The sequence below is a fragment of the Phyllobates terribilis genome, unplaced genomic scaffold (assembly GCF_046119375.1).
Source record: "Phyllobates terribilis strain yellow unplaced genomic scaffold, ASM4611937v1 Scaffold_12__6_contigs__length_324123572, whole genome shotgun sequence".
NCBI classification, from domain to species: domain Eukaryota; kingdom Metazoa; phylum Chordata; class Amphibia; order Anura; family Dendrobatidae; genus Phyllobates; species Phyllobates terribilis.
In genome coordinates, this window is record NW_027362772.1 from 291,597,545 (window position 1) to 291,615,376 (window position 17,832).

At 49.2% G+C, this 17,832-nt stretch overlaps 1 pseudogene; it reads left to right on the top strand.

The window, feature by feature from the left end:
• The first annotated feature begins 2,706 nt into the window (after positions 1 to 2,706).
• The window catches only part of LOC141172719 (nicotinamide N-methyltransferase-like), a 63,146-nt pseudogene continuing 48,020 nt past the window's right edge, over positions 2,707 to 17,832 (top strand).

The window sequence follows — 17,832 nt, forward strand, 5'->3', positions numbered from 1 at the left end:
GCTGTCACCGCTCCCCTCGTCCTCCGATAGACTGGAGTCCAATGGGAGCGCGACCTGGTGGGGTTCCAGCAGCCCACTATGCGTGACTCGGTGATCACTTACCGAGTCCCCAGGCAGGCCCTCTGTCTCCTCTTCCTCCTCTGATGATGATGATGATGACGATGATTCCTCTGCCTGGGCCAGGCGACCAGACCCCCCTGGCACCCTCTTTGTGACGGCAGCCATGCTCCAGAACCTCTCGTCGTTCACCAGTTTCTCATAGAAGGGACCTGCATTTTCCAGGATTTCTTGTTTCCTTTTTTCCAGACTTTTTACTGAGCTTTTCAGCTCCTTAATCTTGACAGGCAGGGCCAGCCTCTGGCCGCGCGATGCACTATCTGCGGCCAGCCGGGCACACCGCAGCTCCTCCCGGAGTCGTCCCAAGGTCTTACCGGCCTCCCCGTACTCGCGGAGGTACGCACTCAGGCGGGAGCCATAGGTGCCAACAGGCTCCCCCTCGGCCTGGACGCCCCAGTCCTTGTGGACGGCTGATCCCCCGTGAGTACTAGGCCCCTCACCGAGAGTAGAGATGGTAACTGCGTCTGGCCTGGCTTCGGCCGGTGCCCTGCTACCCCTCTTCTCTGTTTTGGCCACCTCCTTCTTGGCCTCCTCCTTCTTAGCCTTAGCCTCCTTGGCTTTTTTAGCCCTTAATGTGCTCCCCTTCATAATGGAGGAAGGGGGACTCAAAGCTCCCAGAAAAGTCCAGACAGGGCTCTCAGAAAGGTCCAGACAGGGCTCCCACCCCTGGTACCAACCGAGGGGTGGGAGACTGGGACAGGCCCCAAAAAAGTCCTCAACCCACCCTCCCTCTCCTGGGTCCGAGAAGGGGGGGGGTCCCTGTAGGCAAACAAAGTCTTGGAGCTTCAGCTCCTCTCTCCAACACCTGACTCTCTCCACCAGTCTCCGCCCAGGAAGTGACGCGGCTGCTGGCATGAGACTTCCCTTCAATAGATCCTTGTAAAAGGATTTAAAGTGTATTCATTCAAATTAGAGAGAATTTAAATTAAAAAGATTAGACCTGCCTCCACCGCTGGGGGGCTCGCTCGAACCACCAGCGGACAGGCATCAGTATTGGGAGAGGGGGGCTGGCCATCAGGGTCCACCCCGGCTCTGGCACAAACCCGGCGACACGGAGGTCGCACAGGCAGGAACGGACTGGCCGTGTCGGCTTCGCACTTTTTTGGTTTTAGAAGGGCATGACATGCCTATATCTGTGTCTCCCCCTCCTTTTACTCCTCCACCTCTTTTCTTTTCGCATGACTATATGTACTTGTCACTTTTCCATGTGTTAGTTGTGTCTTCTGAGCAGTTTGTCAGCTTTTGAACACCTTTGAAGGTGTTTTCTATGTGTTTCTATGTGTTTTTGTTTGCCTGCCATTGGTTTTAACGGTGTTCGAAGGTGTTCGACGAACAGTTTGACGAACAGTTCAGCGACCATACGGGTGTTCGACGAACCGAACCGAACTCGAACACTACGGGGGTGGCTCAACACTAGTGCAGAGTATAACTATTTTTTAGGCACAGACAAAGCTGTAGAGTAAAATTATATTTTAGGCCCACAAATGGCACAGACACAGCATCAGAATGTAATTATTTTTAAGGTACGCTACTCACACAGACACAGAAGTAGAGTAAAATAACTTTTTAGGCCCACAAATGGCACAGACACAGCGGCAGATTAGAATTATTTTTTAGGCACACTACTTGTATAGACACAATTATAGAGTAAAATTCTTTTTTAGACCCACAAATGGCACAGACACAGTAGCAGAGTAGAATTAATTTTTGTGGCTCACTACTTGCAAAAAGATGGCTGCAGAGTATAATTATTTTTTAGGCGCACCACTTATACAGGCACAGCTACAGGGTACCATATGTATGTCACTTGACAAATGGTAAGGTTTTAATATTAGAGTTAGGACTGTCCCATAAGGGTTGCCGTGGCATGGTGGGGTGGCTTTTACATTATTTTGATCAAAATTATGTTAACTAAATACCTTTTATTATTTAGCATTATTTTTATGCACTTGCGATTTATCCATTTACTTCCAGTTATTTGGGTATTTTGCTTGTCTTTGGTTTTTCACAGCTACAGGGCACACTGAGTAATCTTTGGAACAGTACTCCCACGGGATGGGGGTGCAGAGTGCACACACCATATCTACTTACCACCTCCTCTATGAGATTTTGAGCAGTAACCTTAGCCAAAGCTTTATACAGTGGAGATGCCTCAGGCCAACCTGAAAAGAGATCAACAAAAACAAGAACAAACTTATATACCCCAACTTGTGGTAGCTGTATATAGTGAATATGCAATCTTCACTGTTCACCTTCAAAGGTGGACCGAGATCCTATACTTGGCTTGAGCAATCATTCTGTGCTGACAGATTCCATACAAAGAGAATATGTCTGCAGAGGTAGATGGGGGCAACAGGATGTAATGATTTCATCCCTATTTGTTGCTCCATTACAGAAAGAGTCTCCTTTTTATCAGTGTATTTGACAATAAAACTGTTTTTAGTATTGAAAATTGAAATATGAATAATGTTCCATGTAAATATATTATAACAAATCCCCATGACTGACTCATGAAAGTAACTCGTGATGTGATAAGTAATATTTACAACTTATTAAAATTGCAAATTAGATTTCTAGTTATTATAAAAAGACTTAGAATAACGTTGCCTAAACTCTTTCTGTGATACAAGATTAGAATATGGATTCGGGAAACTATAAGCTCTATCATGAATGTGGCTTTGATTCCAGGCAATTTCTGGAGCACTACGTGTCAGACAGACCAGATATGGTCTTTGAAGAGGATTTCTTGAAATTTCCAATTGATAATCTTAGAAAAACTTTCACAGAAGGTGAGTAGTTTTCAATGTTTAATCATTTCTTGTCATACTTTTATGAAAAAATTATTTACTTTACAACATCAATGGTATCTCATGAAAATCATCCTGGACCTAACCAATGAGCATCATCGTCCTGCTGCCAATATGGGGAGGAGAGAATAGTGGAAAAATCTACTCTTCCGTTAGGTGATCAGGGGGGACCATGCTGTCCCAGTCAAAGTAACTAATGGGAGCAGAGCAAATCCTTGAATGTAATGAATTGAATATAATGAATCTATAGTCTCATGGTTAAGTAGAGTCATTGTTTCCCCCTATAATATCCAAAACCTTTGAGGACTTTTAAGGATTATGAAAAGTACCATATTTTTGCTGACTGTCACATACACATTTTTTCCTCAAAATTTGAGAGGAAAATAGTTTTGCATCTTATAGTCCGAATGTAGCTTATCAGGGGGGCGGTGGTGGTTGCGGCAATGGAGAGGGGTCACAGGAGGCAGGGTCATCGCTGAAGGATGCCGGAAGTGGCAGGAATGGGGTATTGCTGCGGGCCTTGTGCTGGGAGGAGGGATTGTCCTGGCGGTTGGCTTCAAGAAAATGTCAGCAATGCAGGCAGGAGTGAATTGTCCTCTCTACACATTGCTTTCACAGTGGTGGGCTTCAGGAAAATGGCCTCCGGAGATGGTGCATGCACAGATTGAGATGACATGTGCCCCATTCCTGCTGCCGCCGGCTTCATGCAATGCCGACCCTGCCTCCTGTGATCCAGTTCCACCGCTGCCCCCATCCATCTCGGTAAGCTAAATTCAGACTATAAGACTAAACCCCATTTGACACGTTTATATATTAAATTTCCTCCTCAATATTTGGGATGCCTCTTATGGTATGGGGAGTCTGTTAGTCCATAAAATTACGGTAACACTTGAATTCTAAAGACTGGAGACAATTACTTTAAATCTGCTTTTATCTGGAAAATACCAGTTTACCGTTTTTTTGCTTGTGTCACTTCCTGACTTCTACTAAATATATAAAGTTATTTCTGAATGTTTGGTCCAATGGATTGACAATTGGGATAAGGAGAAAAAGATTAGTGGACTGAAAAAAAGGTAATTAGCTCATATCACCTGATACTCACAGGAATCCCAGGCTCACGGATTAGTGTCCAGCATAAACTTGTAAAGATATATAGAAAAAGTAAAATCCGGTGCCACAAGCGATAAATCCTTTATTCCAAAAATTAAAAATCACATGTCCCTAGGAGGGGAACAACTGGACGCGTTTCGAGGACACAGCCCCTTAATCGTCAGTTGTTCCCCTCCTAGGGACATGTGATTTTTAATTTTTGGAATAAAGGATTTATCGCTTGTGGCACCGGATTTTACTTTTTCTATAGAAAAAGATTAGCTCTTTTGGGGTGGACTGGATCATGCCCCTTCCCTTTGTCCTTTCTCATTGCTTGTAGACACCAATGAGAGATAAAAACACACATAGCCCAAATGTGCCAAAGCTTTATTGAAAACATATACAGGTAAATACACACAATAAAAAACAATAAAAGACACACCACAGAAAGAAACAGGTGGAGAGTCTGGACCAATAAAAGTATCAGGTATAGTATCCTGCTTGTAACTCCCCTAGGAAAATATATACCAATATAGAAATGAAGGGCATATAAAAAAGAAAGGCAGCAGATATACATATGTAATCCTATACACAGATAACCAAGTGTAATTTAATAAATAGCATGATAAATATCAATAACATCCCCCACTTGTGTATACAGGTATCGAAAAATCAATACAGCTGCATATATCAATGACCAGTGTCAGTAAAGGGAAGGCCCATAGTGTAGTTATCAACAAGTAACCATAGTTACCTAGGAGCACGAGTCAATGGTCCAGGCACCCACCACGCACCCGACGCGGGTTTCGCATTGGAAATGATTCGTCAAGGTTTTTTGCCCTAATGACTTATTGGTGTGTATTCTTTCTCATTGCTTGGTTGAACTTGATGGTCTTTTTGAAACCATATTGAATTCATAACTATTTACTGCAATATTGTAGTATTCCAGTATATAGTAAAGGTGAGAAAACAACTGAAATTTCAAGTCCCTTAAAAGGACCAAGCGATAAAGTAAAAAAATAAAAATAGTGTTTCAAAAAATATAAGAAAAATAAATAAAAGTTCAAACTAACTTTTTTCCTCATTTCAAAATGTAAAGAAATTATAAAATGAAAAAAATATATATATATATATTATTTGATAATGATAACGTATCTGAAAAAGTCCAAACTATCATAAGATAAAATTATTTAATCCGTTCAAATGCCAAAAATAATTAAAAAACGCAATTTTTTAGTCACCACTAGTGATGAGCGAGCACTAAAATGCTCGGGTGCATGATGCTCGGGTCGAGCAAATTGGAATACTAGAGTGCTCGACCCGAGCAACGAGCCCAATGTAAGTCTATGAGAAACTCGAGCATTTTTCAGGCGGCTCCCCCCGGCGGTCTGCAGAGGTCCTAAAAATTGCTCAAATCGATGAGAACAGTAGTGCTCAAATGACATGGGAGCACCATGGGGAAGACCCCTGGAAGCATTTCTGACTCACAGGTTACTGCTGTTAACAACATTGTCAGAGATATTACCCCACCTATACGGACTCATAATAAAACATACAAAAACAAAACCAAAATGGATTTTCCTGGGAAATATGTTAAAGAACATCCTTTCCAGGGTAATGACTTGTATATAAGGCAAAATAAATAACCAAAAACCAAAATACTCCTCCATACCTTGGGCCATGTTCACACATAGCGTTTTTGATGCGTTTTTTCACTTTTGCATTGCTTTCAACCGTGACTTGACAAATGCATTCACTAGGATATGTCATTTTAACATTTTACAACCTTATCTGGCCATGTGGTGTGTGAGACATCATCAGACACATCATGTTTCATTTATGAAGGAGGGACTCTGAAAGTCACAAAGCAAATTTTTATAGGGCCATCAGGCAGCCTTTACTATTCTTAAAGGGCCAGCAGTCGGTCCTCTCTATTCTTAAAGAGCTATCAGACGGCTATGCTTTCTTGTTCCCATTACTAAAGAGTGGATCTCCTATACTGTTATTGCATATGCAGTGAGTGGCAGGGCTGCCCAAAATTTGGACGCACCACAATACCCCTTTGAAAATTTGGATGCACCCCAATACCCATTTGAAGAGACTTAGCGGAGGGAGTCCTGAAAACAATGTTCCCATTATTAGGAAGTGGGTCTCCCATTATGTTTGCCTATACAGTGAATGCAAGGGCTGCCAAAAATTTGGACCTACTCCAATGCCCCTTGGAAGAGACGTAGAGGGGGGCCTCCTGAAAAAAAATATTCCCATTATTAAGAAGTGGGTCTCCCATTGTGTTTGCCTATGCGTTGAATGCAAGGGTTGTCAAAAAATTGGAGGCACTCCAATGCCCCTTGTAAGAGACGTGGAGGTCAGAGGGCCTGCTGAAAACAATGTTCCCATTATTAGTAAGTGGGTCTCCCATAGTGTTGGCCTATGCAGAGAATGCAAGGGTTGCCAAAAATTTGGAGGCACTCCAATGCCCCTTGGAAGAGACGTAGAGGGCCTCATGAAAAAATGTTCTCATTATTAGGAAGTAGGTCTCCCATAGTGTTGGCCTATGCAGTGAATGCAAGGGCTGCCAAAAATTGGGAGGCACTCCAATGCACCTTGGAAAAGACATGGAGGAGGGCCTCATAAAAAAATGTTCCCATTAGAAAGGAGCGGGTCTCCTATACTTGTAATGCCCATGCACTAAGTGTATGGGCTGACAAACATTTACCCCTGGGGGGTATACATGAACATACTATATAAAAAAATTTTTTAAAGGGCATCATAAACACTTTTTAAAAATGTTATGTGGGTGTTGCATCACGGACCACGGTCACCCTGGTGATATGGTGGTGGAGGATGAGGAAGAGGAGAAGGAGGAGGAAAAGAACAAAGAGACAAAATCAGGACGCCCCCTGAGGACGCCAAAACGTGCGTTGGGGTGGACGCGCGGTCCACGTGAGAGCATTCCCATACACAGCCCTCTGCCCAGGTATACAATCTTTAATTTTTAGTGGTTACTTATTTTTATCCTTATAATGCCTAATATATAGGTTGAATGAATTGGGACCTCTTCATCCAAGGCATTGTTATTAAACACTATTTGGGATCTACATATGTTATTAGCACATCAGAAATACTGGTGTTTAGGACTACTGACTTCTTGGGTTTCTCACACTGTGGACCGTGCTGTCTCTTGAACAGGATGGATATTTTTATATGTATATATTTTCGCATTGTCTGTGTCAGATATTTCTCTTTATATTTATCTTTCACTTTTCTAACTATATTATAATAAAAGGTAATTTTTATGATTAAACATCGGGTTTTTTCAATCACGTTTTCTTTTTCATAGTATTACTATGGTTAGCGATTAACCCATATTGTAGTCATTTGGTGCAAGCCATTGAGCATTGATTATTTTTGAAGGATGCACCAGTTGAGAAACTTATGTTGGAAAATCAGGAAGCGTATACCTGTTATGATCTGGAACAAGTACTAAGGAAAGAAAGGGGAAAGCTATCCCTACAGTAAGACTAAGCTGAATCCCTACGATGTAGCGGGCTGCCTGTTCCTAGCGAACAGACCCGCCTTAGTCCTCGGCTAGTCTGAACGAAGACCTATAGCATAAAGGAAGGGGTCTCTAAAAGAACTAAGGACTGGGACAAAAATGGGACACCTCCTGAACAGAGAAGGTTGTTGCAGAACACAAAAGATAAACTGACAAAAAAGTACTAGAGGTCCCAGAAGGACCAAGCAAACTGACAGAGATAGGCACAGAAGCACCTGGCTAGCAAAACAGTCAAACAACACTGAAGTCCAGCACAGCCGAGAGGGCGGAGCTGGAACATATAGGCAGATAGTCACGTGACCGCAAAACACAAGATGGAAAAAAACAAACAGGAGGGTTCTAACAATACCTATGTGTGGGTGTGAAAAGGTGCATGGGAAGTCTGGCCCAATCCAGCCCTTGTTCATTTTTATAATAGTCAGCCTGTCAGCATTTTCAGTTGACAGGCGGATGTGCTTATCGGTTATAATTACACAAGCGGCATTAAAAACCCGCTCTGATAAAATGCTAGCGGCAGGGCAGGCCAGGACCTCCAAGGCGTTGAGAGCCAGTTCATTCCACATGTCCAGCTGGGATACCCAATAATTATAAGGCACAGAGGAATCACAGAGGACGTTGGCATGGTCGGCAAGGTACTCCCTCAACATCTTCCCAAACTTTGTACTCCTTGTGAGAGTACCCTGCGCCTCAGGGGCTGAGAAAACTGTCCCAGAACTTTGACAGTGTTCCCCTGCCTCTGCTGGATTGGAATTGTGTCTCTCTCGGCTGTACTCCTTGGTTGTCCAATGTAATGTCACCTATGCCGCCAGCGTTTTCAGATGGGAATTTTTTTAATAGTTTCGCAACAAGGGCCTTCTGGTACAGCCCCATTTTTGTAGACCTGTCCGCCTCAGGAATAAGAGATAGAAAGTTCTCCTTGTAGCATAGGTCTAGAGGTGTCACCAACCAGTAATGCCTGTCACCCAAAATTTTGAAAACGCGAGGGTCACGGGAAAGGCAGAGTAACATAAACTCAGCCATGTGTGCCAGACTGCTAACAGGCAAGACTTCCATATCCTCATCAAGAGGATGACTGACCATGCTCTCCTCCTTCTCCTCCACCTCCCTGTCCTCAGGCCATCCACGCTGAACAGATGGTATGAGAGTTGTGCAGGTACTACCATCTATAGCGCATGAAACTAGCTCCTGTTCTTCCTCCTCCTTTTCCTCTTCCTCATTGTCACCCAATCCAAGTTGGGATGAGATGAGGCTGAGCTGTTTTTAATCACTCTGTATGGTTCCTTGCTCCATCTCATCATGCTCCGCCTGCAATGCATCCTCTTTGATTGTGAGCAGAGAGAAGACAGAGAAGTGGGATGGTGACGCTAATTATGGCGTCATCGCCGCACACCATCTTGGTGGGGTCCTCAAAGTTTTGGAAGATAGTATAGATGTCTGACATCCATGTCCACTCCTGAGGTCTTATCTGTGGAGTCTGAACTGAATACCGATGGCCTTGTTAACGCTTGTAGTCAGCAACTGCGCTCTTCTGCTAACAAATCCTTCCCAACATCTGCAGTGTAGAGTTCCAATGCGTGGGGACTAGTGATGAGCGAGCACTAAAATGCTCGGGTACTCGTTGCTCGGGTCGAGCAAATTGCAATACTTGGGTGCTCGACCCGAGGAACGAGCCTAATGTAAGTCTATGGGAAACTTGAGCATTTTTCAGGCAGCTCCCCCTGGCGGTTTGCAGAGGGCTTAAAAATTGCCAAAATCGATGGGAACAATGCTCAAATGACATGGGAACAGCATGAGAAATACCCCTGGAAGGATTTCTGACTTCCAGGTCACTGCTGTCAATAACGTTGTCAGAGGTATTACACCACTTTTACGGACTCACAATAAAATATACAAAAACGAAACCAAAATGGATTTTCCTGGGAAATATGTTAAGGAACATCCTTTCCATGACATGTACAATGTATATAAAGCAAAATAAATAACCAAGAACAAAAATACTCCTCCACACCTTGGGCTATGTTCACACGTAGCGTTTTTGATGCGTTTTTGCACTTTTGCATTGCTTTCAACCAAGACAAATGCATTCAACAGGAAATGTCATTTTGACATTTTACAACCTTAATTGGCCATGTGTTGTGTGACACATCATCAGACACATGCATACAGTGCTGAAAAGACATGGGAACAGCATGGGGAAGACCTCTGGAAGCATCTCTGACTCCCAGGTCACTGCCTAAAAGTGTGCTCATCATAAGTGATCCTTGGCGCATGCGAAGATGCCTCCCACCATGAACCTGTCGTTGCAGACGTGCAACAATCACCGTCCACGTCCTTGTCCCACTGCAGCGTTCAGTGGTCCTACCCCATTTCTTGGAATGCAAGCGCAAGTATGCAGGCAGCCAGCCAAACACAGGCTGCAATACTATAGTGCCAAATTTTTGACAGCTGCTTGCACTTGAAATGTGGCCTTTTAGGCTCGTGGAGGCGGAAGCTTTTCATAACCTCATGCCGGCGGCAGCCAGGTGTCCATACACGGTCCCCAGCCACAATTATATTTCCCGGTATCACCTCCGCCTTCCACAATCATGTGTCCCACAACATTACCCGTGCCCTCCCCAGTGCAATTACTGGGAAGGACCGCCTAACCACAAACACGTGGACAGGTGAATGTGGCCGGGGACGGTACGGAGCCAGTCCACAATTTTTTTTGCTGACAGTTGTATTTAGTTTGGTGAAAGGACTGGAATAGAGGGAAACCCTATATACCCTGCGTGTCAATTCTCACAGGAAGTCTTGTAATGCAGCTTGTTGCAGAAGCAATGGCAGCCCCTCCAACATCAACTCGCCCTTGTCGGTGGTGCTTTGACACACACACATCTTTCTTTGCCCATTTAATTTCTTGAATACAGAGTTGCACAATGGCCTGATCTGTAATGCGGTTTCAGAAATAACATGCATAAGCATGGCCGATCCACATTAAAAAAGCAGCCATAGAATATCCAGGAACCTTCCCCCACACTTTTATTAGCCAGGGCAGCTTTTCGGCAGGGTTGGATGGGTCCACCAGAGAACCGGAGACTCCTCCGGCTGGCTCTGGCTTCTCCTTCAGGAGAGTTCATAGTGCCGAGGTGAGGCCATGATGATGATAGAGACCACCATCTGCTTAGTTTTCTGTTACTTGGAATGCAAGTGCAAGTGTGACGCCTCTCAAGCCCTGCCCTGGGAAGATGGGGTACTCGGAGCCGTGTCAGATGTTGAGAACGGGGATGCAGTCGTGGCCTGGACCCGTTCCGTGCCCAGGGCCGTCACATTGAAAATGATGTTAGGGCTATCCGGGTTGAGTGGTATTTTGTCGACTACGCCGCCTGTGGTGTCTGGTGATGCGCCTCTAGCAGTCCGCTGAGGCCCGATGTCATGGCGGCTAAAGTTCTCGCTGCTCCCCACAGGCGGAGCGCGGCCTCAGGGCAGGCAAGGCAGGATGAAGGGGGTAGTAGTAGTAGCACAGGGAGTGCGGGCACCGCGTCGCGTGGTATGGCGCGTAATGAACAGTCCGGAGGCCATAGGGATGAATTTCCAAGGCTTTACTCACAGTTCTTACAAGCAGCGCAAGGCTTCTCCCTGCTCCTCGTGGAGTCCTGCGGCCACCAGGGACGGGGGTCCGACTACCTCTGAGGAAGTGCGGTGTGAGGTAGCATCCCTACACCAGAGTGCTCCTGCACTACAGACTTTCCCCTTTCCCATCTGTGCGTGTGTGGATAGGCCGGGTCTCCCTCTGAGCTCCTCTCAGGTGTACGGCTCGGGTGGCAATTCCTCTCCATCCCAAGCCCGGCGGGATCCTCAGGGCCTAACTGGGCTTTCCCGTCCTGGATGCAGAGTACGAGGTCGGGTGTCGGGGGCCGGTACCCCTCTTGCAGCCGGAATCCCTCTGAATAGATCAGGTAGGCGAGGACAGGTGGCGTGCTCCGCTCCGTCTGCATCCTCCCCGGGACCCATTTGCTAGGGAGCCACACTCTAAAGCTCCCAGGCCTTCTTGATCCTGGTCCTTGGCCGGGTTGAGACATTCCTTGTCTGCAACCTTCCTCTCGTCCCATAGATCGGGGTACGAGGGCTGTGTCCCATACCGGTGCAGGCCCACACAGGATCTGCGCTCCCGGAGGGAAGTCACTTTGTAGCACCCTGAGGATTCGGCTGCTACAGGAGTATTGCACCTCAGCCAGAGGTGTGATATTCCACTCCCGGGTAAGGATGGAGTGTGGAACTGAGCTCGGTAGGCTGCATGCACTACACACATCCCATTTCCGGAGGGCAGACCAACGGTACTCCCACTTAGAAATGTGCAGGTACGACCGAGTCTGTCATTGGCTGGAGTGGGAGGGGGGTGGAACATCCCAAGTAGTGTAGGGGCAGATAGGGGGAGCAGCCTGGGTAAAGTTAGGAGCTCATTGGGTGCTGGTCACCTGAGCTCACACATAGAGGGATATATAAGGTGGGCACCAACTTAGATCAGGGTCAGTTGCAGAGAGTCAGCAAGCAGAGGAGAAGAGCGGCCCAGAGTGAGAGAGGAGAGAAGAGAAAGAAAGACCCAGAGGGGGAGCAAGAAAGGACTCTAAGAACCTAAATTCAATCCCCGGGTGAAGAGTCGGCACAGGGTACCGGATCCCAAACTGGTGGGGGCAAAAGCACACCCTAGCCAGAGACCGGAGGCCGTGGGCAGCATCTGCCACGGCCACCCACCACATCCACCCCGAAGGCAAACCACGTGTAGGGTCAGGGAACCCAAGGCCAAGGGTCTCCCAACAGAAGGCCCGAGGGAGCTGGACCTAGGTGGATCACTGGTGGGGACGGCCAGAGGAAAGGACAGAAGGAGAGCTCAGGGCCACGCTCCGGACTTGTTTGGGGGTTAGCTGAATCCAGGACCTGGTGGACGCAGCACGGCTCGGGTGGTCACTTGAAGCTGGAGTGACCGGAACATCTGCAGTAAATAAATACCCTAAACTGCACAACCCGACTCTGTCTCTGATTGCCGTCTGCACTGCACCACCACAACCCCCATCCTCTGCACCTGATCCCCCTGAGGCTATACCCCTCCCGTTGGGGGTTATCCTATCAAGCTGCACCAACACCATCAGCCTCAGCGGACCCTGCTGCAGCGGCGGCCACAGTGACCGCAACACAACGGGTGGCGTAGTCGACATAAAGAACTTTATAACATCTGTAGGACTGCCACACACACTGAGCTTGACGCCCTGGGCACGGACCGGGTCACAGCCGCTCGGAAGACTACAACCCCCATCTGATCCGGCTCCGGGTATTCCCCTGAAAAGGAATATGTCCCAGGGGGCGCGTCAACTTTGGCGTAGTCGGCAGGATTACGTGCCCGCAACACCCGGGTACTGCGTGCCTGAAGCAAAGTGCAAGTTTACCTCAGAGAGAAGTCTCCTGCCGGTTCCGGAGGGTCCCCGCCATCGGACCCCATCACCAGTCGATTCCAGCCGGTTGTCCGCCATTTCCAGCTTTTTCCCGCCATCTGCAGAGTTTCCCGCCACTGGGAAGCGATTCCCGCCAAATCCGAAGATTTCCCGCCTTGGCAGAGCGGACGCCATTATGGGCGTGCCAGAAGATGGTAAGAGGCCGCCTCCCATCGTGGGCCAGGACCGAAAATGGCGCCAAAAGTGGAAACCGCCCCCACCAACAGAGACTGTGATGCTAGAGGTGTCTGTCAGCGTGAAAGAACTGCCCCTGGAGCTGACAGTCACCAAGTTGCCCCGGGACCGCCCTCGAAGTGGGAGGAGACGAAAGAAAAGAGCAAAGATGGGTGTCGCCTGGAGCAGTCTAGAGCGAGCGCACCCGGAGGCAAGAAGTCTAACAAGGAGTATGGAGAGAGCTTACCCGGAGATGGAGAGAAAGCAGAGCAGCACCGGCCCGTTGGCCAGGAGCCTGCTGGAAACAGAGGAAGGAGAGCAGAGCAGCACCGACCCGTTGGTCAGGAGCCTGCTAGAAGTAACGACCCCACTAGGCCTAGTGGAGGTCCTCGCGCAGCTCCCCCGAGACCGGGAGTGTGCGCAGACCGCGCTGGAGGGCCTCGCAAGGAGGATGGCCCGGGTGCAGCGAGAGACATTGGCGGAGTGGAGCCGAGAGATGGCCCAGCAAACCAAGACCCGGAGCACGCCAACCAAGACGAGGAGACAGACCGCCTCTGAGGATGGCGCGGGAGGACCGAAGGCCGGAGACGGCGCCGAGAAGGGAGCCGAACGAGTGGAGGCAGGTAAAGGGGACGTCTATACCCCAAACCGGGAAACCGCTTGCCTGCCCCAGGTCCCCGTCGCAGAGCCCGAAGTCTACCCTGCCGTGCCCGTAACCGCAACGTCATCGCCACGGACTAGGCCCCAACCGGAAGCCGCGACCCCTGTGACGTCACACGCCTCGACCCCGAGCGTGACCAAGCAGGAAGTACCACCAGCCTGGTCGCAAGGCCTAGTACCCCCGGGCGCGGCATTACCAACAGCGCCCCCTACCTCCGCGGAGCCACCGGCCTGGTCGCAGGGCCAAGTAGCCCAGGGCGCCGCCGTCCTTACGGTGCCCTTCACTTTCCAGGTGCCCCAGGCCTGGCCGCAAGGCCTGGGCAACCCGGGCGCCATCACCACCGCGCCCATGAGACCAATAGTGCCGCATCTGGGAGAGGACTTGTTTGCCCAACACACGTGCCCGGACGGGCAGCCTTTCATCTGGCCCCAGGAATATTATGAACTGGAGCAGCAGAGGAAGGTTGGGGCCATGTGTGCACCCCTGATCCCGGCTCCGAAGCCCGTGATAAGGATCTCGCCCCCGCTTGAGGAGACCCAATTTGAGTGGGACCCCACCGGAGAAGATCTAATGGGGTTCACTCAAGAGACCCGGGCAGCTGCAGCGGAGCGTGCTGAGTGCTGCCGCCAGCAGCTCGAGGAGTTTGCAAGGGAGCGGAGAGAGAGGCGGGTCCGGGAACAACAGGCCCAAATAAGGAGCGCCGAGCAGAAGAGCCGGACCAGGAGGGATCCCCGTGCAGCCCATGGTCCCCACACCACCGGGACTGTCATCAAGTTTAATATGCAGCACGGGTGGGGCTTTATCCGAGACCACCACACCCCCGGTGACGTCTTTGTCACGCGCAGAGACGTTGAGTCCCATCTGCCGGAGGGGCACAGAGGCCGTGACCTTTACATCGGGGACGAGGTCACCTTTACCCGGCACAAGTGTGCCAAAGGACCTTACGCCCTCCATGTGCATCGCCTGACTGAGGAGGAGCTGCGGTGTGAGGAGGAGGAGCAAGAGGACCCGGACGGGTCTGAAGCTACAACCAGCTACAAAGAAAGAGCAGGAGGAAGACGTCATTAAGTACGGCAGAGCAGGTGCTGTAAATAGTTACCCGACCGGGGTACCAAGAAACTGTTAATGCAAATATAGTCCCCGTTGGGACCAGCAAGAGTAGACTGTTAACCCGTGTGTCCCCTATCCATACCAGGCTGAGGACTGTGAGCAGCCATTCCCCTCCCTTTACCTGGCCGAGGACTGAGAGCGGCCACACTACCCCTGTAAATAGTTGCGCTTCCTAAAGCGCCCCCTACTGGTTTTATCGTAAAACCACCTTTAAGAAAAGGAACTGTCGCACTTTGCCCGGTCAACAGTTGCACAGTGACCGGAGGAGGAGCCAGAGACGACGAGAATGTTATTTATATGAAAAAGTTTTACTAATATATATATATATCTACTGTTTTATATGATGTTTTATATGTTTATGTTTATGAAAAAAAATTGTATGTTTGGATGTTTTTGTCTTGCAGCCCGAGGACGTGCTGTGATTTACCAGGGGGGAATGTAGCACCCTGAGGATTCGGCTGCTACAGGAGTATTGCACCTCAGCCAGAGGTGTGATATTCCACTCCCGGGTAAGGATGGAGTGTGGAACTGAGCTCGGTAGGCTGCATGCACTACACACATCCCATTTCCGGAGGGCAGACCAACGGTACTCCCACTTAGAAATGTGCAGGTACGACCGAGTCTGTCCTTGGCTGGAGTGGGAGGGGGTGGAACATCCCAAGTAGTGTAGGGGCAGATAGGGGGAGCAGCCTGGGTAAAGTTAGGAGCTCATTGGGTGCTGGTCACCTGAGCTCACACATAGAGGGATATATAAGGTGGGCACCAACTTAGATCAGGGTCAGTTGCAGAGAGTCAGCAAGCAGAGGAGAAGAGCGGCCCAGAGTGAGAGAGGAGAGAAGAGAAAGAAAGACCCAGAGGGGGAGCAAGAAAGGACTCTAAGAACCTAAATTCAATCCCCGGGTGAAGAGTCGGCACAGGGTACCGGATCCCAAACTGGTGGGGGCAAAAGCACACCCTAGCCAGAGACCGGAGGCCGTGGGCAGCATCTGCCACGGCCACCCACCACATCCACCCCGAAGGCAAACCACGTGTAGGGTCAGGGAACCCAAGGCCAAGGGTCTCCCAACAGAAGGCCCGAGGGAGCTGGACCTAGGTGGATCACTGGTGGGGACGGCCAGAGGAAAGGACAGAAGGAGAGCTCAGGGCCACGCTCCGGACTTGTTTGGGGGTTAGCTGAATCCAGGACCTGGTGGACGCAGCACGGCTCGGGTGGTCACTTGAAGCTGGAGTGACCGGAACATCTGCAGTAAGTAAATACCCTAAACTGCACAACCCGACTCTGTCTCTGATTGCCGTCTGCACTGCACCACCACAACCCCCATCCTCTGCACCTGATCCCCCTGAGGCTATACCCCTCCCGTTGGGGGTTATCCTATCAAGCTGCACCAACACCATCAGCCTCAGCGGACCCTGCTGCAGCGGCGGCCACAGTGACCGCAACACAACGGGTGGCGTAGTCGACATAAAGAACTTTATAACATCTGTAGGACTGCCACACACACTGAGCTTGACGCCCTGGGCACGGACCGGGTCACAGCCGCTCGGAAGACTACAACCCCCATCTGATCCGGCTCCGGGTATTCCCCTGAAAAGGAATATGTCCCAGGGGGCGCGTCAACTTTACACACAGTATTTTGACAGCACAGTGCGACCACTTGACAGACACACTGTCAGAGATCAGAGAAGAAGAACAAAGATCTAAGATGGCATTCTATTAAGTATGAAATTAGAAGTGTAACTGACTAACTGTTCCTCCACCCACACCCACTAACTGGTTCCTACCACTTTGTGTTCCCCAGTCTCCCTGTAACCAGGGGAGCAGCACCTAGTGCATACTAGCTCCCTCTAGTGGAATGTGGTGTTGGATGCAAGAGGCTGGAACACTACCATCACACCAGACTTACCTCAGAGGAGGAACACCACACTCCATTAAAGAAGTGCAGCATTCCTGTGGCGGCCGAACCCTCAGGGGCGCCACACAAGTATGCAGCCAGCCACCCACCCACAGGCCGCAACACTAAACTGCCAGATTTCAGGGCAACTTTTTGCATTTGAAATATGGCCTTTTAAGCTCATGGAGGCAGAAGCTTTTCACAACCTCATGCCGTCGGCGGCAGGGTGTCCATACTCGGTCCCCAGCCGCCACTATATTTCCCGGTATTGCCTCCGCCTTCCATAAGCATGGGTCCCACAACATTACCCATGCCCTCCCCAGTGCACTTACTGGGAAGGACCGCCTAACCACAAACACGTGGACAGGTAAATGTGGCCAGGGACAGTATGGAGCCAGTCCACAACTTTTTTTGCTGACAGTTGTATTTAGCTGGGTGAAAGGACTGGCATAGAGGGCAACCCTATCTACCCTGCGTGTCATTTCTCACAGGAAGTCCTGTAAAGCTGCTTTCACTTGAAATGTGGCCTTTTAGGCTCGTGGAGGCGGAAGCTTTTCACAACCACATGCCTCATGCCTCGTGTCCATACATGGTCCCCAGCCATCATTATTTCTCCCGGTGTTATCTCCGTCTTCTACAAGCGTGGGTCCCTGAACATTACTGCTGGTACTTTTCTGTGGGAATTTGCTTGCCTCCTACCAGCCTGGAATATTTCCAGCAAACTATGGTACGACGCCATGGTATTAGCACTGCCCAGTAGTGAAGCCATCCCAAATATCCTTCTCAGGAATTTTATTTGATAGACTGAGTGGCTGCCCAAATACATTTTCTCACAAAGGAGCTGAAGATTGTGTGGCAGTAGGTGCAAGTTTCTCCAGCCTGTTAGATATTAGAGGGTGAGTGGCAGCACATTGGATCAGTGGTTAGCACTGAAGACTTGCAGCCCTGGGATCCTGGG